This window comes from Schistocerca cancellata, chromosome 4 (genome assembly GCF_023864275.1).
Source record: "Schistocerca cancellata isolate TAMUIC-IGC-003103 chromosome 4, iqSchCanc2.1, whole genome shotgun sequence".
Lineage (NCBI taxonomy): Eukaryota > Metazoa > Arthropoda > Insecta > Orthoptera > Acrididae > Schistocerca > Schistocerca cancellata.
Window position 1 is genome coordinate 14,748,266 of NC_064629.1, and position 25,593 is coordinate 14,773,858.

Here is a 25,593-nt window from a genome sequence, read left to right on the forward strand (position 1 = left end):
AAGGAAATTTTAGTCATTCTTTCAAACTACTCATGCAAGAATCCCGAATGCTCCATAATTTAACTAACTTTCAGCTACTGCCTATGGACTGGAGTTATGTGGCCATTGCGTGGGATGTGTTAAGCTGAATTTTCATCAACGTTGCTTTGGTCTACTAAATCAGTATCTACTATCTGCGAGTGATGGTGCAGACATCTAGAAGCCTACCGAGGTAGGTGGACTGATTGTTTAATGGGTAGTGAGAGACAAATCAGCTCCATCGCAAGACTAGGGACTACATCTAGGTTCTATGATGCCATCTCTATGTAGCTGATCTATAAACTCTTCGATAATCGGCTGTAAATACATTGGAACTCCTACTGTCGTTTGTAGACGGGTGCTTCACTTCCAGTAGAAATTTGATGTTGAACAAGCGGTCTTATTGATACTGGACCTGACGGATTAAATAATTTCACGTACTCACATAACAGTTTTTCCACTAATGCGCTATCTTGTGGTTCCAGATGTGCTACCTTACTCCTTAGCGATGACCAGTCGAAAGACCCTCCCAGCATTGCGTAACTTGCTGTAAAATCACGGTCTAGTTCATCCTCATCTAGAACTTCTAAATTCACAAGTAGGGTACCCTGCGTGAACTTTACTTCCTCGGGGCCAAAATTGTCAATACTGACAGGCAATATCCTCGTGCCTTCTATCCCCTGAACGTAGGACACGCTATGTCGTATAAAACAACTAACTGCATCCAACACTTCGTTATCCGCTAAAGGTTTAACGATAAACAGCCAGTTCACTCGCAGGTGAGTACCATCATCAGTCCAGACTATCTATTCAAGTGGATGTAGAGGTTCTTCCTGTGGCTAGCGGTAGATACGACGTGATTCTCGGACTTGATTTTCTTGTTGTACATCGCTCCGTAATTCGACTGGAAAGGCATACGGTAGAATTGGATGGAACTTTGTTTCAGCTATGCACTGCAGCCGGAATACCTTCACTGTCACAATGTCCGCTCCACGGCCAGGGGAAACCATTGGAATCATCTGTCGCCAAGATGTGACAGAATGATTTTAGGTTGTGGGGCAGTATGCACGTTATGGTCTAGCAAGTGTATGCTCACTTGGCGCACCGTATGTGGAGAAGATGAAGAATTCTCAGCAGGCAGGAGGTACACCAGGCAATCATCAGTCGTGAGAGCCATAGACGCTGCACAATGCACACCCTAAGCCTGCATTTAAATGGCACCTGTTTCTGTAAAGTATGTATACATTTCTATCTAAGACCCACAAACTCCACGATGTGCAACCCATTCACCTTGTCTTTCATCAGGCTGATAGATTTCTTGTTTTAAGGTCTAATACCATAAGAATTATTGGCCACATATACAGACGAATCGAATTCTTCAGGATAGCACCTAGTTTATATGGATTGCAGCCTTTCAGCTGGTAGATGAGACTGACTGTACCCATATAATGTAACTCTGGATCAGAGAATTTTTTCTACTCAATGTCATAGTGAAGTCGGTAAATATGGAGTTTGTACGGTCCAATATACACATACCGACATGAACAGGTTTCATGAACTTCATAGAAATCTTACTCATCTCCACAGCGACTACTACTTCACTGAAGATTGAGGCCTATTTAAAATTCGCCTAGGAAAAATAATCTTGCCTGCCACGACGTTCCTCCCAGTGGTAAGCCACATGAATTTCGAGGGGAACACTTTAAATTTTCCAAAGTTTCCTGAAGATAGTGTTATTCATTAATTTAAAATATATTTCTCTAAGTCACACATAGTGAGAGCCGTCTGTTTGTTATTAACATCTATATACTCCTTCAACCAAAATGTGTGCTTGAAGGAGATGCCGCATGTGTCTCTAAGCATTTACGTTACCAAACGGATAATCTGCTGGAGGTTTCTATAGTGCATTATGTACCTCTCTTTTCACCCCAGTTTTGTCATCTGCTTGGTGTTGGAATCATTAATTGTCACTAGGCGCCTCAGACATAGAGGCAAATCACTGTGCGCATCACGCATACTAGCAGGATATGCCACATTTCCTCCATAACACATCCTTCACCAAAATCAGCTGCCACACCCGTGAAGTCACCTAATCTGAGGATTTCCTTACAGGATACCTATGAGAACTCCCCAACTGGCAGATATTGCTGCATGGCATACACATATAAGTTGTTAATATCAAGATAGACGATGTAATTCTCATCCTCAGGTCCTTTGAACTGTCCATCCATCTGTGGGTTATTCACCTTGGTGTAATTTTGCACACATTGGCAAAGTCCCTTATGAGACACAATTTCATGACAGAGCAACCTATCTGCATCAGTCAGTGTCGACATGTGTCCTTTTCAACATCTCAGTCCACAAAAACCCTGGCTCAATGTAATAGGATGTGGGATCCAGAGTATATGTGGTCTTGCATGCACTCTGGAATTGCTCGAAAATATTTGCTAGTAGTCCTACATCCAAGTCCATGTACAGCTGTGACAACTTCCCTAAATTGAAGATTATGCATTCTTTCCATACATTCACCATATACCTATACTCTGCATCCACTGTGACTTTGCCTCCATCGAATCCAGGCATTTGTAAGGAAAGATCCACTTTTTAGTAGCGAGTAGAAACCTTGCATCGTCGGGAAATGCAGCTCTAATGAAGTTCATCTCCTCCTAACACACTGTCTCATCAAGTTTCTGAGGTGGCGTTTGCATAACTTGAAGTGAGTCCAGAAACCATAAGCTAATGTTCGTTGTCATCCTCTTGGAGAACGAAACGAATCTCTCAGCCTTCTCAAACAGGACCCTACACTGATCATTGCACAAACTGAAGGCACCCAAGTGCTCGATGATGAAATGGGCATCATACCACTCAATTTGTGGAGAAGGATGGGTACCTGTCATGGCAGTTGATAGTTTATGTAGCATGCATTGTATGCTTAACCCCAGAAATGTCTCATTAGATAACAATGGTCTCTATATGGAGTTTTGATTGTTTTTCTTATGGCAGTGCATAACTACAATATGTCATGGCTTTCTTGTATAAAACATCATCCTCCTGTCAGCTGGTCACGGGAAAGTAGGTGCCATAAATGCAATCAGTACACCATACAAGCTTTATGAGTTCAATGAATAGCTATCTCGCAGTATTATCGTAGACATATGATCTGTAACGATTTTAACTTGTGTCTTATGAGGATGCAACTTGACATGCCGCCAAAAATGGTACGTTCCGCTCTGTGAGGGTGGTATGGGAGGCAGTAGGGTCTCTTCACAGTGTGCCAAAAGACCGTGTAGGCATTTAAAATCAGCCTTTACTACGATGGGACAATGCTCCTGGTGGTGGAAATTCTTAAATTTAAGAAAGATGTCTTTCTCAGTAGGCATATCCCCATGTACTGTTTCCTGAGTCGAACTATCAGTCAGAAGCTTCTATAGACTCTCTCTCATAGTAAAACAAGTGATGCATGTTGAGCGAAGACGTCATGTACCATAATGTTAACTCTTAGATGCAGAAAGTAAGTTGGACATTTTCTTAACCCATAGTTAGTGCTGTTTGTCGCCCTTGTTGACTGGCTACTTTGGAAAGTAGAGGCATCTGACAATTTTATACTTTGCTTCTTTCTTTTCTTGCACAGTGTACTCTTTTGACTCGCTTTTGTTTTTCTGCAGAGTATAAACATGAACTGAATTATATGGGATCTGCCTCTCAAATTTAGGTATATCCTGCAGTGTCACAGGGAATGAAATGTTATTAAAGATAAAAAGTTGATAAACATCGACCATTCTGCATGCTGTCAGGCACTTAGAATTTACAGTATAATTTCTTTCAAAAGCCAATATTGAACCTGCAAATCAGAATTCATCTTTAATCTATCGAGTACTAATACATATCTCTTAGACAGCTATGTACTGTGGAACTTTGATATAGATAGACCCCCATTCAGTTGGTCAAAGACATCGGTGTGGACATACAAGTAACGTATAAAGCTGACCACCATACCAACATTACTAATTTCCTGCATTTCGGCAAAATGGGCTAATATGACACTCGAGATGAAATCATAGGAATAGTCAGTAATTGAGTCACCCCACACTATCACACCACTTTCCCCCCAAATACAGACAGTAACTTTCACCTTCTCACTGTCTTCTTCTTTGGGGTGATACGTTAGTTTGCAGCACTGTACTGCTCTGCATTTAATGGTAAGATAATGCAGATCTCATCAGATTTTAGGGAGCTCAATTTTCAGAATGTGAATATATGCATTAAGGAACAGGTTAACGTCTATGTACTCCACAATAGAATTATCTATGTCGGCTTACGAGATCTACTCCCTAAATGCAGCTGCAGTCATGGAGTAGCGTAACTCTGGTGTATGACTAACCTGGTACAGTTCCAATCCTGTAGGATGGGTGAAGGACCTGCTACTAGGTAGCTTATGACTATGACTAGAGAACCCTGGGTGAGGAAATGAGGAGTGACACTTTGAGGACCACATCAACGTGACTGTAGACGACTTCACACCTGGGGAGTCCACCCATAAAGGCCTTGGACGTGGTGAGGGTGCTGTGGATGGTGCCACATGCAGCACGTCCGTCCATGAAGGCTCAGAATGTGGCTATTGTAGCCATAATGGTCCTGGATGCTGTGAAGCTCTGTAGATGGCTACGAAAGTGGGTAATGTAGTCACAGAGGCCATGCATGGCGTCGTGTTGGTGCTTGGTGCATCAGTGACAGGTTGTTGTTGTTGTTCCTGGCACAAATCCTCCTCCAGATGACACCCTCAGGTGTTCTGCAAGAGAAAAATAGACGACAGTAAGTATCCTGTATCTTTAATGATATTAGGAAAGAAACAAATCATATGTCAATAACGATTTGTGGTACTTATTCATACACTGATCTGAGTTATATATTATTCTTATATCCTTTTCGTCTGCTTTGGGGGCACCTGGTGCCATCATCTACAGATCATCATTGTTACCATCATCATGAACACCAACATCATAATTATCGAGGACACCTAGAAACAAAGGAACATGTCATATGCTCTTCACATAATTACGACAAAAAGAAATGAAATAGAACAAATGAATTATTTTGGCACTGATCTAATGAATTAATTTCTTCATTATTTTCCATAAAAGTAGTAATTTTTTCATTGTGCTTATCTTCAATTTTTTCACTCTTTTCTTGATATTTTGACTGTTCTAAACTTTTTGAATAAATGTACAAATTATTAATTTTATTCAAATTCAACCATCCTGAAGCTAGAATATAATTGTTGATCAATAATGTTGTTTTTTGACACCCATTTTGTCCTTTAATTGCACATCAAATAGATTTCGTAGAAGTTAACCATGTTTATTTTTCGATTTCTTTTCTGGAATCCTTATTTTTGGTTCCCAATCTGTCATTTACTTAATACAATTATTTGAACAGTAAATAGAACGTAATAGATTACGTCAGTTAAGTGATAAGTTATCTATTGTTAAAAAAAGATTAACCATTCAAATAAGAGAAACTTATATAAATGTTTTACTAGTCGGTTTCTACTCAACTTTTTAACTCCAAATAATACATTGAAAAATAATACACTTTACTGTGACAGAGAAACGATAGAAATTCTTGTAGGGCAATATAGTTTGAAAAATTTATAAAAACTTATTGAATCGAAAAAGTCAAACACTCATATTAAAGCAGATGAAATTTTTAATAGAGTTGTTAATGAAAGTCATGTAATATTATACATGGATATACAAAATAGTATTGGTAGTATATTAGGATTTAATAATCGTTTTACTGAAGCTGATAAAAAACTGTTGCTACAGACGTTCCTAAAATAATTACATTCGATTAATAGAAATTTTAAATTGGCAGACGGAATATTTGTTAAAGATACTGATCATTTTCATAGAGAACCTGATATTATTGCTTCATTTATGCCAAATGCTGAAACTGGAGAGACCAATAATTTACAAATCACATTATCCTCTAGATATTCCTACATTTGATCGTATTCAAGATTTAAAAGTTACTAAATAAATGAAAATGGTAATCTCGTTGAATTTAATGATGCTTATATAACAGTTGTTTTAAAAATGTCTTAGTCACAGACTAAAGACAGCTATTTGCTCATGCAAAAGCCTGCTTTTGCGGCACCAAATAAATTTTTTCCTTAATAAATAATGAACAGAATCGGGAGTTAACAGTTTTACTCATTCTCTGTGAAGGATACAGAGATTGGAATAAATACTGGAGATGCACGTCTTCATCCAAATCATGCACAATCGTACATTACAATTGTTACAGGTAATGCAGATGGATCAGAATCCGAGTATCCAACATATGACAGAAAATGCAATAAAAATTAATCGATAATTATGTGGAAAGATTGTTTGATTTTGTGACCATAAAGAAAGGAAATAATATTTTATCCAGAATCAAATATCCTGTTATTTCATCAACAGCTGTGTTATATTTGACTTCATCTGTTACTGATAAAATAAGCTTGGAAGGACATATTCTTAATAATGGAAAAATAAGGAGTAAGAAGAATGAAGTACTTTAACCATTATCAATGCTTGGTGGATTATTTAAAGATTATAAAGAAATTACGTGGGAAGGTAATATAACAGGGACTTTTACTAAGTTTTCTAGTTCTGGAGTTGCAATTCTTAGATGGCCTGATTATAATGACGCTGGAATTAAAATAAAACATACACTTCGTAAGGAAGGAAAAACTGTAATAGAATCAATGGAACTTCGTTTTATATGAAACAACTTGCGAGTTAGAAGAACGAGGAAATATGCTTAAAAATCCAAAATTTCTAATATATTTTAATGAACTACGAACTGTAGAAGTTGCAGGATTGAGTGGTAAGAAAAATTTCGAGCTAGATATCACAAATTACTATAACTCAGTGGAATTTGTTATGCCACACTTCGTATTTGTTACATTTCAGACAAATCGTAAAAATAATCGGTTACTTGACTCTTCATTATTCGATCACGTTAATTTACAGAACGTAGACTTAAAAAATGGAAGAAACGAAATTTTCCCACAGAAAATGTAGAAAATGTGGAATATTAATGCTTGAAATAATTTTCTCAAAGCATATGATACATTTCCCAATTTTAAATGAATTACACTACTCACGCCAGACACTGACGTAACTCCGTATCAATTTATAACGGATTATCCCATCTATCTGATTAACATGACTCATGGCAAGAATACTGTATCTTCACAGAAAACGATTATGAAACTTTGTGCAACTCATAATGAAAAAATTCCTACAGATCCTTTAACGTGTGTAACAATGTATGGTAAGAAAAATGTAACTTACAATGCACAGCACAGAATATTTACTGAAAATTTTAGCTATATAAATGAATAAAAAATTATAAAAGGTTAAAGAAATCTTTACAGTTTGTTTGTATTTCATTTTGGAGTATTTTCAGAACGAAATAAAATAAAAACTGAAAAAATTTTGTATGTGAATAAGAAAATGATATGCAATTCTCATTTTTCTGAATAGTTCTTTTCATGTAGATTATGTTATCATTTTAAATTTTCAAAATCGGTTAATATATGTGGTAAATCGATTATCTGCAATGCACGGCCTCTTGATGAAGATAGTGCAACACTTTTGCCGTCACTGGAAGCAAGGTCGCCAGCCGAGTGAAGTTATGTAAACATTTTCTCGTGCAGTTTGCGGCCTGACATAGTAAAACATTTTCTCGTGTCGTTAACTAATCAGTTCAGAGATGGTTCTGACATACGATTCATTGAAAATAATATGCGAATATGTTTCACTTCAAACATAAATTAATTATGTTTTAAAGTTGTTTTCAGTATTCATACTAAATTTTACGAGTTACTTACATTTTATCACTTCAAATAAAATACGAAAATGTGACGAAAATAATTAATTTACATTCGAATTAAAGTGATGTAAATAGTTCTTTTAGGAAGTACTTTGTCACTCGAATACCAACTATATATACAGCCTTTGAGCTCCCTCTAAACTGAGTATGTAGACCGAAGGATTTTGCCCATTATCTCACGAAGTCATCAGAGCGTCACTGGTTGTAGAAGAACTAGATAGCCATTTGACAAAACATTTTCCATCCTCACTGCTGTACGATTTATCACTATCCAACAGGTGGGTTTGAGACCTCTCCTAAAAAGTGGGTGGTGCGTTTCAGCCCAAAATAATGGAGTACCCTTTTAACTCAGAGGCAAATCTCTGTGATGTGCTGACGTACAGAAGGTCAGAGGTCGGAAATTCGGTCTATAGGATTAACCCAGTGGAAGGTGTTCGATGGCGAGCGTTTTGCACTTTTTGAGAATGAATTTTAATTTTTCCTATTACATCTTATAATCTTTAAATAGACAATACCAAACACCTAAAGCAGTGTGGTGACTGCACAGAGAAAAAGAATATTAATGAATTCCATAAAGATAAATATCGAAAAGATGGATTTTGTTAGATTTTTAAAGAATTTGTGTCAATACATCAGAAAATTTAAGTTACTTGTGAATGAGGTAGAACTGTAAATAAATCTTATCTCAAAAAAACATACAATCATTAAATCAGGAATAGATTTCTTATGTTCACCACAATGCATTTTTTATTTACTTACATTCACATTTATAAAGAAATATTAAATTTTATTTTCTTACATTCACCTTTTGTAAAAAAATTAATTTTCTTACTTTCACCTTTTATAAGAAATGCTAATTTTTGTTTTCTTGTGTTCACCTTTTGTATTAAAAAAAGAATTATTTTTTGAAAATTGGTGAATGTGATACGAAAAAATATTCATTTTTATTAATTTTTCTAAGTAATTTAAATGAAATTAAGTGAGTTAGACCTGGAGAGTGGATTATCATAGATCAATTTAGTTGGATCTGGATATGTCTCCATTTCCCAGTGAATGCACGAGTGAAACGAGTGAGTGAGCTGGAAAATAGAAAATGAGCCAGAATCTACTAAATGGCTCTACTGATGCACACCTTGGCTGTTTAGAACACGGCCTAAGTACTGAATTTCAGATGCAAAAAAGGGCGCATTTGTCGGTGTGACTCTTCAAACCTGCACCTGAAAGTACGTTCCTCCTGTGTACGTCCTGACACCACAACTAATTTGAACTGAACTGAACTTTTTCGGTAGGCTGTTCTAAGTAGCGTTGGAGTATGGCAGGCGCGGAAGCGCTGCCAAAGCATAAGCGCAATAATTTGAACAATCCTGTGTGTTGACCACAAACGCTTTCTGATATTCCTCATCTAGCGGAGTTTGCAAATACGCATCGCGTAAGTCAGTTTTACAAAAATAGCGGCCTACACCAATCCTGTCCATTAATTCCTCAGAGGCCGGCAACAGATAAGTATCAATTGTTGTTTGTGGATTCACAGTGGTTTTAATATCAACACAAAGACGAAGAGAAACCCATGGACTAGCCCGGAGTAGAGCAATAACACCATTGTCTCGGCATTCTTTAAGTTCACTTGTAGCTTTGCCTGTAAGTGCCTGAGAGATGGGTCGCTCCACAAGATTATTCGCTCTGCTTACAAGAGCGAACGTGGGTAAGGATCTTTTCCTGTTGCAAACGCGTAGACTGTACATTACCTGGCTTTCCACAAGCAAAGCAAGTCACGTTCTGCGATGGGCAATATTGTCTTTTATGCATGCAAAAGTAGTGGGGAGATGGTTTCCCAGCAGACACACGTGTTGGCCCTTGTTTGCTCTGTCCACGGCATGGTGGCTTGTTTGCGTGCGGTGCTCGGTCACAAGGCCGTACCATACCTGTTAGTCACTTTGCATAACACTGCAATTGGGAGCTACCTCAAAGTTTTCCACGGCACTATCACACGAGTCCTGATGACCAATAATTTGGAACATTTGTTTCAAAGTAGGTTCGGAATGTTTGAGAATTTGTTCACGAATCCTACTGTCTGGAACGTTGTACGTAATTGCATCACGAATCATTGTGTCACTATGTACTCTCCACATCTACATTGAAAACGACACTGTTGTTTCAAACCATGAAGTTCAATGACCCACTGAGAGTATGCCTTTCTTGCTTTTTCCGCAATCAAAAGAACTTGCAACGAGCTGCAACAACCTGTACCAGAATCCCGTAAAAGTTAATAATGAGGGCAGAAACTAAATCTTCAGAAACTCGCAGCTGCAGCCTACTATTCGGAAATAACATCTGAGTAAGGCGGTAAGCTCCTGTGCCAGCCGTTGACAAGAAATAAGAAAGTTTGACAGTACCTTGAACTTCATGCGTTGCACAGTGAGCGTCCAACTGAGTTTAGTACTCATTCCATTGCTCCTGTTGTTCATTGAAAGCTCGAACCGGTGGAATGCACATAGGTGGTGCTGTGGATGTGGGTGGCTGTTGTGGTGTTGATGCAGCAGCAGCTCGTGCATTAATGAGCTACTGGACTGGAGTCACCGAGTGCGATGTTTGGTGGTTCTGAAACTGAATAAACTGCGGTAGATAAAAGCCGGCAGGAAGTGGAGGCGCAGGTGGTGTAGGAGTCGAGTTAGAGGCAATTTTAATGAGAGGAGCGCCGCAACAAATAATAAGCAAAAGAAATACACAAATAGTGGGAGCGTAGCGGCTAGTCGGCAAGAAAGAACACAATTAGTTCCAATGCTCCTCTGAAAGAAAAGAGAGAAATACTAGTGATACACTTTGATGAAGCGGCGAAGAGGGAAGACAGTGTTGGTTCTGGAATCTGTGGAGCGAGATGTTGAGTCGTGTACTGTGGGAGTCAGCACCGACACAACAAGGATGGAGACAAGTTAAGATGGCTGGTGGTATGAATAAAAAATGATCTGTACAAAACACTTTTTTAATTAAGAGAACCCTTTATTTCGAAAAAGGAAAGAAACATAACTTTCTGTAATGAGGTGGCTTGAGGCGCTTCTTGTGCCTCCTACATGCAATTTCTCGTATACACTACTACTACTTGCAGAATGCAGGCTAACTGTCGTCTTCCTCCAGAGTGAGATTTTCACTCTGCAGTGGAGTGTGCGCTGATATGAAACTTCCTGGCAGATTAAAACTGTGTGCCGGACCGAGACTCCAACTCGGGGCCTTTGCCTTTTGCGGGCAAGTGCTCTACCAACTGAGCTACCCAAGCACAATTCACGCCCCATCCTCACAGCTTTATTTCTGCCAGTACCTAGTCTCCTACTTTCCAAACTTTACAGAAGCTCTCCTGCGAACCTTGCAGAACTAGCACTCCTGAAAGAAAGGATATTGCGGAGACACGGCTTAGCCACAGCCGGGGGGTTGTTTCCAGAATGTGATTTTCACTCTGCAGCGACGTGTGCGCTGATATGAAACTTCCTGGCAGATTAAAACTGTGTGCCAGTGTGCGTATGAGGACCGGGCGTGAGTCGGGCTTGGGTAGCTCAGTTGGTAGAGCACTTGCCCGTGAAAGGCAAAGGTCCCGTGTTCGAGTCTTGGTCTGGCACACAGTTTTAGTCTGCCAGTTTGTTTCATATCAGCGCACACTCCACTGCGGAGTGAAAATCTCATTCTGGAAATTTCCCCCAGGCTGTGGCTAAGCCGTGTCTCCCCAATATCCTTTCTTTCAGGAGCGCTAGTTCTGCAAGGTTCGCAGGAGAACTTCTGTAAAGGAGACGAGGTACTGCCAGAAGTAAATCTGTGAGGATGGGGCGTGAGTCGTGCTTGGGTAGCTCAGTTGGTAGAGCACTTGCCCGCGAAAGGCAAAGGTCCCGTGTTCGAGTCTCGGTCCGACACACACTTCTAATCTGCCAGGAAGTTTCATATCGTCTTCCTGTTACTCAGTACTTATGCTCTAGACGTCTGCGACTCAACAGGGGCCGACCAGCCATGGACGGCTGATTAAATCAGCGTTCACAGGGGACAGTGAACCCGGTCTTCCTGGCGGTGTGGCACTGACCCCTCTTTCCATTGGTGTCAGCGCCTTCTTTATGTCGTTTCGCAGCGCTGCGGTGGTCGGGGAGCAGTGAATGCCTTAGGACTGCACACCGAGAGTCTCGCTAACGCTGGTTTTGGGAATCGGCTACTTCCACCAGTTGTCTTAGGAACTGGGAGAATACTGGCCGTTATTTCGACTTCTTTTTCTTGCTCCTTTCTGCTTCTTCTTCATGACTTTTTTTGTCGCTTCCATCGCTGATTGAATGCAGTTTTGTAAATCCCCAGTTGGTTTCATGTTCTTCAGTGTGCGACGAGCTGTGTTCATTATTTACTTGAAATATATTCCTGCATCCAATTCATGTTTGGCGCGCATTGCTATATCAACAGCAAATGCCGCAATACATCGTCCTATGAATGTATCCCTTTTGCGCCTATTTGCTCCACCTTATCGGCAAAAATTCAGTCCGCTACGTAACTCTCCACCAAACCTATATTTACAGCGTATGGTAAGTCATGCACCTTATTGGCTTCTCAAGCAGATTAATTCTCTTGTCGCCACAGCGCTGTCTGAGGGTTGCGTAACCTGATATATAGCAAGTCGTGAGCGTTCACCCAGCTGTTTTGTGATTCTGCAAAGCCGAGCCATTTCACTAAGGCTCTGTTCCTGCTACGCCTTGTGACGCGCTCTGCGAGAAACACATTCGGTTCGGAACTTTTCTGTAATTATTCTCTGTAACAGCTTCCTGCGATTACTTCAACAGCGCTGTCCTGTAATATGTATGTTCTCGGGTTCGTCCTCTGTGCTTTGGACACTGTAAATATCTCCGTTGACCAGTTAGGCAGGTATGACTGCTCAAAGCGAGTTCGGTATTTCGAAATAGACACCAAATATATTCCTGCATCCAATTCATGTTTGGCGCGCATTACTATATCAACAGCAAATGCCCCAATACATCGTCCTACGAATGTATCCCTTTTACGACTATTTGCTCCGCCTTATCGGCTAAAAATCAGTCCGCTACGTAACTCTCCACCAAACCTCGATTTACAGCGTATGGTAAGTCATGCACCTTACTGGCTTCGTCGAGCAGATTAATTCTCTTGTCGCTACAGCGCTGACTGAGGGTTGCGTAACCTGGTATATAGCAAGTCGTGAGCGTTCACCCAGCTGTTTTATGATTCCTCAGAGCCGAGCCATTTCACTAACGCTCTGTACCTGCGACGGCTTGTGACGCGCTCTGCGAGAAACACATTCGGTTCGGAACTTTTCTGTAATTATTCTGTGTAACAGCTTCCTGCAGTTTCTTCAACATAGCTGTCTTGTAAGATGTATGTTCTCGGGTTCGTCCTCTGTGCTTTGGACACTGTAAATATCTCCGTTGACCAGATAGGCAGGTATGACTGCTCAAAGCCAGTTCCGTACTTCGAAATAGACACCAAATCATCTACTTTGTACTTATGCTTGCTTGGATTCACAATCTTAATACGATTGTATGCTGTATTCAGAAGGCTTTTGTCACGTACAGCGATAGTCTCTACCTAATAATACGATGTTCATTTCGATGATAGTTTCCATTAATCTGTGGGAGAATGTCTAAACAAGTCTACGAATCATGAAGATTAAACAGTATGCACATACAATTGTTAATCGTACTGTTCAGACGCTAGACAATACTTGCATGTATGTCAACAACAGGGTAGAATTAAAAGAAACAGAAAATCACTGCGTAGTACTTTAGTGGACATTAAATCGAAACAACCAGCCACAATGTAACATCATTGCTACTGCCGTCTTCTGTCTGTTGAAAAGTATCTGGACGATCTGAATTTCTTGCAGGAGTTTCAAAAATATTTATCGAAAAATTACATAGAATTTGCAACTTCAAGTAATTCCACATACAAATATGGCAGAAGCACACACACACACACACACACACACACACACACACACACACACATACATACAAAGAAATGTTGCTATCGACTGAACTATGCAAAATGAGCCATATTAAAAAAATATTGCAATTCTGTTTACATATTCCTCTAAAAAAACTTGTTTAGATCAGATACTGTACTGTCTCGTCAACAAATTTAATGTAACATCTGTAAATCTTATTGGAAACTGTATAGCATTCGATATAGATATGAAAATGAGTGTAATACTTACTCTCTATAAATAGTTAAAAATCAGCATTCTCTTACGCAATGTAAATAATTAATTAGAAGCATGTAGTTGCATGAGATGAAATTTGTACCTCAGCAAACTTCAAAATGTGAAATAATATCAACTGCTACATTGAGCTCCTATTGCCTGTCATTCCCAAAATATGGAAATACTATCAATCATTTACAGTACAACACACGTGTAAGACACAATAGACTTCAAATTACATATTTTCCACATCTAAATTTTTCTACGATGATTTAAATTACGCAGTGTCCTTATCACATCTAAAATGTCTGCGCTAATACTTCAAGAACACATAATGTACATTGTTTACATCAAGTGTCACAATATTATAACATTATTTTCCTCTCTCTCTTTCTCTCTGTAAACTCTCATATTCAGTCCCACAGTGCTATTTTCATGCTTAAATAATTACAAAAAACGTGTAAGCAGAAATTCGGCACTTCATTTTTAGGCCTACATGAGATGGTGTAGCAAAAAAGGACCTGACAAACCTTGTAACTGCTGAAAATTCATTGTTCCAAGCAGGCAACTGCACAAACAAATTTGCAACTTGCATTACTGACATCTATTAGGAAAATACAATTATATCCTTTTCTTAGGCCTACACTTGGTTCAAAGCATAATGTATCCTCACATTAAATAATTATTATCTGAACTGTTCTATGGTCTTGTGGAGTGTTATAATGATATCTCCATTTCTGCTGGTGCTAAAATTAGCCCGCTACCCTAGCCCCCTGGGGATGGGGTGGGAGGCAACTTTAAAATTTCAAATGAGAACCCCATTTTTTATTGCAGAATCAGATTCTACATAAAAAACTACGTGCACTTTTGCCTTAAACAATTGTTTTGATTCTTGGTAGTTGGCGCTAAAATTCAAGAAAATCCGTGTTCTCATTTTCGCGTGGAAAATGGTTACGGATAAATTAAAAATACTTAATTACTTCGTAAATTTTGATTCGCTTAAACCAGAACTCTCCCTCCCTCACCATAGGGTGGGGTTTGAGAGATAGGAATTAGAGTTTTACAAATGTTGACGCAAATACTGTATTAATTTTTATGCAGATTCGGATAAGTTTTGTTTGTTTCGTGGCCATGAGGCCACACAACTTTTAATTATCCAACAAATCATCTGACTAGCTAAATAACTAACCAAACATCCTACTTACTAAGCTTCTATTTCTATCACCCCTGCAAGTGCTTTCGTATACTTCTAACACTTTCCATGTGTTGGGTGGCGGTTGGTGGTTGTGATCAAATTTCAAGCTGAACGTATTGGTCTGAAGGCTATTAATGGATTACATTGCTTCCCCAACACCTGGAATTGATTATTTATAAAGGTAGTGATGAAAGCTTGAAATATTCAATGGTACTTACATGAAATTATACGGTTCCAGACACCTTTTTAAGACTTAAATACGTATCTATGATTTTTATATACAGACTGAAGCGACTAATGAAAATTTGTACCAAGCCCAGGATTGGAACTTCCTGCCTAGTGCTCATTAGGCAAATGCTCTAACCACTACTCCAACTGGGCACAGTTCTTTTAAACAACTGCATGGACTACCCCAGCACGCTGCCCTCCTCAATCCATTTACCATTCATCCCTCACTCCACTTAGTCTTCCATCTAAACTCTAACAGCATTTCAGAGGCTCACGAACGTTATTGGAATAACACGCCTGCATCGAAAGAAACAGGGGAATCGCCTGATACACAGGCATAGGTGTTTTAATCACATGAGGCTATATAGTTCCAGAGAGCTTTACAAGTCTCAAACATCTGTTATGCATATACACAGACTGAAGCAACAGATTAAAATTTGAACCAAATCTTAAATTCCAACCCTGGGTCTCATGCTCGCTAGGCAGATGCCCCAACTACCACGCCACTGTGGCACAGTGGCTTTTCATAAGTGCAGAGACTACCCTGGTAAGCCTCCCTCCTCAATCCAAATTACAATATCACACCTCAGCCTACTGGGTATTTCCCATAAACTGAAGCAGCAGTGCAGAGTCCCTCCAACGGTATTGGAATAGCACCTCAGCACCGAACGAAACGAGGGATCCTATCTGAAACCCAGTTCGATTCTGAGGGGCCATTCCAATACAGTTAGAGGCCCTCTACAATGCTCTTCAAGTTTAGGGGTATACCAAGTGGGCTGAGGCGTGAGTGGAATTTGGACTGAGAACGGAGGCGTACTAAGGTAGTCCGTGCAGCTGTGCGAAAACACTGTGCCACGGTGGCGTAGTGGTTAGCGCATCTGCCTAGTGAGCACGAGACTCGAGATTCGAATCCCAGTCTTGATACCAATTAACATTCGTAGCTCCAGTGTGCATATATATTTTTAGTGGTTCCTTGTCAGCCCTTGGAATATCTCATCTCGATGTATTAGCAGAAAGGTATGTCTTTTCGTAAACTGATGGCCGCCCCTTCATGAAGTTAGCTATTTCTTTTCCATCTTCCACGTGCACAATGAAATTACAGTTTGCAATTACTGTAAGGTCCATTAATTCCTCGATTTTGTACATTCTCTCTATTTTCTTGAAAGCTCTTTTTATTACCCAAAGTACCCTCTCACAGGGCGGGAATGAATGAGTACGGATAGGCGGAAATGATCCATCATTTCAAACCAGTCTAACTCAACAAAACCTAATTGCAGGTGGATCATTGTGTTATGTTTTTGCGGTCCTGGGAACTTACCGTAAAACACAAGTAACGCTTTCATATTCAGGACTATGTATTTACTGATATAGCTTAATATAAAAGTACAAATTTCATTGTGTCCTTTCTTCATACTGCCTTCATAATAGAAATAAGTAACAGATGACCTTGTTTGTATATTACGTATATAAAGTACTGCATCAGTCAACTGGTGCAAGTACAGTACCCCTGGCACAGGGACACGAAGTAGTAGAACATTTTGTATGTAGTCGAAATATAAAGCAGTTGTTCAAGAGCCTACTATAGGTCTTCCCAAAGCATGTGAAAAGTTTTGACGAAATATCTTATCACTGTACTCGTTTTTCACTATCGAGTTAGGATGTTTAGCAATAAAAGTTTGTGCACTTGTCCACGGTTACCTCACGGTAGATAATGCATAGTACAGCTCACTCGATGACTTCATTTGATGGAGAATAATCCAACGTGACCTGTAATTTTGACAATTTCTTCTGATGGCATAACATTAACGGTCTTAGATTTCGCCCTTCCATCTTTCGGTGTCTGTCCACTATATAGTAATTAGGAAACACTTTTCTCTCCCTCATCAGTTACCGCCTAAATAAATATAAATGCCTTTCTACATACCTCAGATTGTTTGTCTCCAACCACGAAAAAGTAGCTAAAAGATTTTTCACGCCTGCATCCCGCCTCATTTCTTGGATTCCGTCTTTCTACGTCTCTAGCTATGATCAGCCCTTGCAGGAAAAGGTCCTGTTCATTGTTGTATTCCAAGTTGAGAAAACTTGTTAAAGCTTCAATTCTGTTGTCTTCTGCAATAATACTAAAACAGCCTCTTGCACGCTTGAAGTCTTCTCTTGTCACTTTTTTCGGAACTGCTTTGCCTACATAATTCTCATGTTCCACTCCATGAACCTTTGCTTTCTTCGTAATATTCCTTCGACATTCCAGAGAACGTTTCACTCATTTCTTCGTTTAAGTATTGGTACAAGCCTCTTCAATCATTTTCAAAAGAATACTAATGTCAACAACACCAATTTCTTCTATGCAGTTGTTCGAGAAATTACTGTAGTGCTCACAGTTGAGAAGAAAAATAACCTCAACCCTGGACTTTGGGTATTTTTGGACCCAGCTCCAAGTACCTGCCTTTGATTGCATGTCACGAAACTATGACATTGGTTCTTCCTGTGCACAGTAGGGGAGCTACATAGAGAGTATTCATTTTTGACTTTCACTCATTTTCTCACCAAAAGTGGACTGAGAGGTTTTTGTAATCGGTGATTCATTTACTCATATCAGAAAATGTAAGAAAATTCTAAATTGGATCAAAATAAAGGCGAGTTATTTGTGAGAACATGTAAGATTTAAAATTAGAAAAGAAAACACTTGTGGCATTGCTGCCATAACTTAACTGTTCTATAAGCTTTAAAAGAATAAAAATTACTTGCGCATTGACATTATTGATGAAACTTGTGGGTTAAGTAGCATCTGCACTTCTCAGCCGTCTGTATTGCTTATCAAAATACGTATGGCTTGCATACTGGCACTTCCGAAGTAAATAATAGGTTAGTAGATGAGCATAGTTCGATATTTATACAACAAATTACTATCACACATTATATTCAGCAAAATACATACCAATAGGTTCTATATAAAACAGGAGCATAATTCAGAACATGATTTCGTTTCACATTTTGAACTTCTGGGAAATACCAGTTGAAGTATAACCCATCTTTGGCAACTTCACATTTCTAATGCATTAATTAAATTGCATAAGCAAATGTAGGATTTTAACCACACTCATCAAAAAAAGTTTTACATCACTCCCAGAACTCCTGAAGAAAGACGTTGACTGTGGATATTGTATCACAGATACAGTCTTTTTGACTGTTCAGAGATGTCACTAAACCCGCCCAAAGATGTAAAAAACCATGCATGAGCAGCGCCTATTAGACGGAGTGGGTCCGACAGCCGATCAGTTCCAGTCATTCCACCAGGAAGGAGGTACACGGCTCGTGTTGTCTGTACTTCAACTATACCTAGACGGTCAATACCGCGGTTCGATCGCGTCCACATTGTTACTTTGTGAGAGGAAGGACTCTCAAGAAGGGAAGTGTCCAAGCGTCTCAGAGCAAGCCAAAGCTATGTTGTTCGGACATTGAGGAGATACAGAGAGACAGGAACTGCCGATGATATGCCTCTCTCAGGACGCCTAGGGGCTACTACTCCAGTGGGTGACCGCTATCTACGGATTATGGCTCGGGGGAACCGTGACAGCAACACCACCATGTTGAATAATGCTTTTCGTGCAGCCACAAGACGTCGTGTTACGACTCAAACTGTACGCAGTAGGCTGCATAATGCGGAACTTCAGTCCCGACTTCCATGGCGAGATCCATCTTTGCAACCGCAACACTATGCAGCGCGGCACAGATGGGCAGCATCGTCAGAGACGTGTTTGGAGGCAACCCGGTCAGGCTGAACGCCTTAGAGACATTTTCTAGCGAGTGCTGCTAGATGGAGGTTCCCTGCTGTTTTGGGGTGGAATCGTGTGGGGCCGACGTACGCCGCTGGTGGTCATGGAAGGGGCCGTAAAGGCTGTACAATACGTAAATGCCATCCTCCGACCGATAGTGCAACCATATCGGCAACATATTGGCGAGGCATTCGTCTTCATGGACGACAATTCTCGCCCCCATCGTGCACATCTTTTGAATGACTTCCTTCAGGACAACGAGTGTAGATAGAGTGGACAGCATGTTCTCCAGACATGAACCCTTTCTAACATGCCTGGAACAGATTGAAAAGGGCTGTTTATGGACGTTATGACCCACCAACCACTCTGAGTGATCTACGCCGAATCGCCGTTGAGGAGTGGGATGATCTGGACCAACAGTGCCTTGATGAACTTGTGGATAGTATGCCACGACGAATACAGGCATGCACCAATGCAAGAGGACGTGCTACTGGGTATCAGAGATAGCGGTGTGTACAGCAATCTGGACCACCACCTCTGAAGGTCTCCCTGTATAGTGGTACAACATGCAGTGTGTGGTTTTCATGAGCAATAAAAAGCGCGGAAACGATGTTTATGTTGATGTCTGTTCCAATTTTCTGTACAGGTTCCGGATCTCTCGCAACCGAGGAGATGCAAAACTTTTTGGAGGTGTGTATTTATTGAGAGAATTTTTTACTCTTGTTCTTGTGTGTGTGTGTGTGTGTGTGTGTGTGTGTGTGTGTGTGTGTGTGTGGATGTGTGTGTGTGCGTTTGTGTATGAGTTTTGTTGTTGTATTTTACGTGTCTAAATACCAAAACTTACATCCTTTGCGTGATTTTTGGGGAAATGCTTTTTAATGTAAGGCAAAGATTTTGGATCTTTCGGAGCATAGCCCAGATGTCTGCTCTGGAGCTACATTATGTCTGAGTGTTTCCTTTTAATTCCCACTAAAAACTATGCTCCAATTGGGTGTTTCATTTTCGTACTACAAATTTACTTTCTGGAGATTGGAGGGGTCGGGTAGGATGACTAGAGGGTGGAGAGGGACAGGTAGAGGGTGTCGAGTTACTAAGTACAACCCGAGTAGCTCCACCATGTTTTTAATTTTTTCTTGATTTTTATTTTTTTTAATACCCTATCTTCCAACTTTTTTTAAAATTCACATCAGCGCCATCTTGCTTATTTAATTTCTCCCCAGTGCCTTCATTGATTTTTTAACTTCCCACCATCCATCATCTTGGAGTTATGGGTAGACCGCTGACCTGGAAAGACGGAAGGAAGATAAAGTAAGTAAGGAATACAGATTGTTTTTCGCTTCCTCAGGGGTCAACCACACGATTTCCTGGAAAATTTACGCTCCACGAATAATGTTACAAAGAATTCTGTACTGGTCATTGTAGTTTACCTCAGACTTATACTGGTAGGATTCACTAATTTAAGACGTGAACTGTCGTAATTTTGAAAACTCTATGCCTAACGCTATCGGTCAATCATGTTGGGCTGTATGGTTAATTAAATATGGTCTTTCTTTTCTGAGAGACTGCAGGTCTTCGTGTAGCGTAAATTTTCCAGGAAATCGAGTGGTTAACCCATGAGGAAGCGAAACACAATCTTTATTCTTTGCTACCTTTGTCTTGCTTCCGTCTTTCCAGGTCAGCGGTGCACAAACAAAAGTAAATGATCTGATAAATTAGGATTTTACATTACGCCAATGACCTGTGCGTAGACATCTAATGCCACATACCTCCACAAACCTACCAATAAACTGACGGATCCCTAGTACGCAGAATCAGTTATGTATTTCGTTTCAAAGACGAACAAACAATCTATTAAGCAGGTGGCCATAATGTTTCGGTTTATCAGTGTAAATATATCCACCAATAATTTGGCCGTCTCAAACCATAACTAACATTCTTGCAAACGTGTCTGAGGTAATTACGAACTCTTGGAACACTGCAAGCAGCTGCCCTTCAGATCGATCTTTGCATACAAGTACTATACTTAGTTTTTTATTTTTTTTATTTTTTGTAAAATGTCAGTGAGTAATCGGTAAAGTTAGAGATGATCTTTGACTTCCGGTGCTTTCTACACTTGAGCATTGTTGCAGTGCTACTAGTCGGTGGGTTCTAACAGAGAAAGCATGGAGCTGTGGTGTGTAGACGGCAAGGACAACTGGAAAGTAGTGTTTCTCAAAGTTGCTGTGTTATTTTATAATTAGGTGCGTAATTCTGTGTTAAAGAATATTGATCAATAAATATCTTGAGTTTAAATTAAAAACCTGGGCTTGAAAAATCAACATTACTGTCAAGTACGGAGTGAATGAGCAACGATGAAATGGTATTTGGAGGGGAGTCATCTAACCGGTTAGTTTACAATCTTTTGGCACATCATTTTTGGGTTGGGTTGGGTTGTTTTTGGGGGAGGACACCAGACAGCGAGGTCATCGGTCTCATCGGATTAAGGAAGGATGGGGAAGGAAGTTGGCCGAGCCCTTTGAAAGAACCATCCCGGCATTTGCCTGGAGCGATTTAGGGAACTCACGGAAAACCTAAATCAGGATGGCCGGACGCATTATTTTTCTCTTCACTAATGTTAAGATATCGTGGAAATATGTCAGCTGAGGAGAAATTATTTAATTATGACTGTAATCAGTCTAGCCGCTGTCCAGTAAAGATGTATTTTGTGGTATTAAAATTGATTGGAATACATTCCTGGCTAGTGGCGGAGCCAATTCTCTATTTGTTACTGGATGGAAATAGCACACTCAAGTGTAAAATTTATGTTAATAAACGTAATTAACATAAATCATTTTCTCAAGCTCAATTATTCAACAATTCCATCATCACTAAATTATCTAAAAACGTTCTTCGACATAAATTAACTTCCCAACATGGGACTATCAACCACAAACTGCTCACTCTTATAAACGTCACTCAATACACGATGTATCAGACTGGGCACTTTAATCCTTGTGACTCAACCGCAGTGACAGGTACAGTGAAGAGCTAATACATGAAGTGTGGAGAGCGCGTCTCGTTTGTAGAGAAACAATTCCTGCTCCTTCATGGTGCTTGTTGTTGATAATACAGATTACTTTCCGTCGCCTCCCCATCTCCCCACCCTGGTCGACCACTGTGGCCGAGCGGTTCTAGGCGCTTCAGTCCTGAACCGCACTGCTGCTATAGTCGCTGGTTCGAATTCTGCCTCGAGCATGGATGTGTGTGTTGTCCTTAGGTTAGTTAGGTTTAAGTAGTTCTAAGTCTAGGGGACTGATGACCTCAGATGTTAGGACCCATAGTGCTTAGAGCCATTTGAACCGTCTCCTCCCCCGTCCCTCTTCCAACCCTCTATTTACCCACACGTCTACGCAAACACACTCCAATTTCATACAGATGAATCTGTCTCAGGCTTCAGTTTGGACGCTGTTAGCTGCACAAAAGGATTGAAGTCTGCTGCGATTCTTGAGCAATATAAAACCTGCTGTGATCAGATTGGTCAACAGATTCATCTGCATCTGTACCTACGTGATTACGTGTGCTTGGCGGGGGTTCTTAGAACTACTTCTGCGCTTTCCCAAAGTCGGGAAAAGTGAACGCACAAATCTTTCCATACGAAATCAGAGTTCTCTTATTTTATTGTGACGGTCAGTTCTTCCTAGACAGATGGAGGTAAACTCCTTTGTTTTAATGGTTGTCCGACTTGCTTATAATATCCGTGATACTCTCTCCCTATTCCTCGGCGAAGCAAAATGAGCTGCCCTTCGGTGAACGTTTTCGGCATCCTTCTGGTAAAGATCTCATACTGTGCAGCAATACTTAGGAAGTGAATGTGTCTCTTTGGTAGATTCGTTGCATGTTCTACGTTCTCTGCCAAAAAAATTAATATATTTTTTTAGCCTTGCTCACAATATTATCTATGTTCTGGTTCCGGTTTTTAAGTTCTAAATGGTTCAAATGGCTCTGAGCAGTATGGGACTTAACTGCTGAGGTCATCGGTCCCCTAGAACTTAGAACTACTTAAACCGAACTAACCTAAGGACGCCACACACATCCATGCCCGAGGCAGGATTCAAACCTGCGACCGTTGCGGGTTTTTGAGTTGTTTGCAATTGTACATACCATGTATTTGATTGAATTTACAACATTTAACTTTGTGTCATTTATCGTATAATCGAAATGTAATGGATTTTTTTAGTATGAGGTGCAGGACTTCGTCCGTTTTATTGTTTAAATTCAAGTGCCACTTCTCGAACCGTACAAAATCTTGTCTCGATCATTGATTTTCATCTTCCGATGACTTCAATATACAGTAAAGGACGGCGCCATCTGCAAACAATCTAAGAGAGCTGTTCAAATTCTCTCCTAAATGATTATATACACTCCAAGAGAAAAATAATTTGCAACGCACCACGAATAAATTATCCCAATGGGACGTAAGTCGGTAGACGTGATGTACATCTACAAGCGAACAAGTGAATACAAATTGAGAAGAATTGGATGATGTATTCAGGAGGAAGAGCTTCACAAATGGGGCAAGTCAACAACACGTCGGCCCACGTCTGGTCCTTATGTAAGCAGTTATTCGGCTTGGCATCGATTGATAGAGTTTCCGGGCGTCCTCCTGAGGGGTATCGTGCCAAATTCCGTCCTACTGTGGCGTCTCCAGACTCGTCTTCGGCCTGGAGTCTCACTGACTGAAGTACAGTTGTCTTCAGTGATGAGTTCCGCTTTGTATTGAGCCCCGATATTGTACGAAGACGTGCCTGGAGACACCCAGGACAGCAATGGTATACCAGCCTGACTGTCACCCTTCATTTGGCCCAAAAACCAGGGCTAATGGTCTGGAGAGCCATTTATTTTCATAACAAAACCTCTTTGGTTGTCTTCTGCGGTACCCTTAAAGCATAGTGATACGTTGATGATATTCTACGCCACGATCTGCTTCCCTTCATGGCAAGCCATCCTGCGATTACATTTGAGCAAGAAAATGCCCACCTGCACAAGGTGAGAGTTCCTACACCTTGGCTTCTTACTTGCCAAAGCCTACCTTGGCCAGTAACGTTGCCGGATCTCCCCCCACTTGAAACTTTTTGGAGCATTATGTGCAGGGCCCTCAAACTACTTTGGGATTTTGACGATCTGCGTGCCAGTTGGATGTAAATTGGCATGATATCACTCAGAAGGACGAATAATTCCATTATTCTGAAATTTTCATTTGTTGGTCTCTACAAGTACGTGACATCTACCGATTTTCGTCCACCTTCGGACACATTCTTCTTAGTTTGCCGTCTACTTTTTCTTCTCTTGTTTTTCTTCTTAGAGAGTAGGTGGGGACAGGAGAGAGTCTATAACAATTCCTTTGGGAACCCCAGACATCACTTCCGATACACTCGATGACTTTCCCACAATTAGTACAAACTGTCGCCTTAATGAAAGAAAATCAAGAGTCCAGTCGCCCTTCTCGTCTCCCTGTTTGCCTTTGCGTTTTCGCCATCAAATTTTAATTCCAGGCAGATTAGGCTCGTTCGACGTTATTTGGTGTGCGTAACGTCTTATGTAGTGTAAAGATGTACACCAGTCTGCTGCGGTTCTTGAGCATGTAACGTACGAGCGTGAGTCAAATGAAAACTTTAAATATTTTTTAAAATATTATTTATTGTGCAGAAGTGGTACAAAGCTGTATCACTTTTCAACATAATCTCCCCCACGCTCAATGCAAGTCCTACAGCGCTTACAAAGTGCAGAAATTCCTTTAGAAAAAAATTATTTGGTAGTCCGCGCAACCACTCATGCACCGCGTGGAGTACCTCTTCATCAGAGCGGAACTTCTTTCCTCCCATTGCGTCTTTGAATGGTCCAAACATATGGAAGACACTTGGTGATGAGGAATGGCGCCATTCCTTGCTCGTTCTCTTAGTTTTCGGTTGGTGGAAGTGTACCCAGGTTTCGTCCCCATTAACGATTCTTACAAGGAAACCACCACCTTCTCGCTCAAAGCACCGAAGAAGTTCTTCACTAGAATCAACACGCCATTCTCACATTTTAGGAGTCAGCTGCCGTGGCACCCATCTTGAGGACACTTTGTGAAACTGGAGCACATCATGCACAATGTGGTGTGCTGACCCATGACTAATCCGTAAACACGCTGCAATATCATTCACTGTCACTTGGCGGTTTTCCTTGACTATGGCTTCAACTGCTGCAGTGTTCTGTGGAGTCACAACTCGTGCCTGACCTGGACGAGGAGCATCTTCCACTGAAGTCACACCATTTGCGAACTTCCT